Source organism: Penaeus monodon, chromosome 27, assembly GCF_015228065.2.
Source record: "Penaeus monodon isolate SGIC_2016 chromosome 27, NSTDA_Pmon_1, whole genome shotgun sequence".
Classification (NCBI taxonomy): domain Eukaryota; kingdom Metazoa; phylum Arthropoda; class Malacostraca; order Decapoda; family Penaeidae; genus Penaeus; species Penaeus monodon.
The window spans coordinates 40,220,538-40,221,094 of NC_051412.1; positions in this window are offsets into that span (position 1 = coordinate 40,220,538).

The window sequence follows — 557 nt, forward strand, 5'->3', positions numbered from 1 at the left end:
TTTATTAAAATTAATGGGGAGCGCGGGAAAAAATAGGAAGAAAATGTTATAAAAGGGGAAAGAAAACGCGGAAAAACAGATGAAAAGCGTAGAACTATTTTTAAAGGGGAAAAGCATAAATTTGGGGAAAACGCTAAAGTCGGGGGGAAATTTTTGAATTCGGGGAAACGCTGAAACGAGAAACACGAGATGTAGGGAAACCTAAAAACTAGGGTAAAATATCGCATTGGGGAGAAAAAACGCTAAAATATGGGGAAAAAAAACTAAAAGTTGTAAATATTACATTGGGGAGGAAAAGCACCAAAAAGTGGGGGAAAAAAACAAAAAATAGGGGAAAAATAAGAAAAAAATGGGGAAAATTAACAAAAAAAAACGTAAAAAGCACGATAAAGAGAGGGGAAAAGATGAAAATTTTTCACACACTTCTGAGACCGCAAGCTACCAAAAAGTTTCCCCTCGTGTGAGTCTCAGGAACAGGAAAGCCCTTTTTGGCGAATTATGCTTTGGGGAAAAGAAAAAGATCACTGTCTTGAGGTTTTAACGGTGGCGAGATTTTG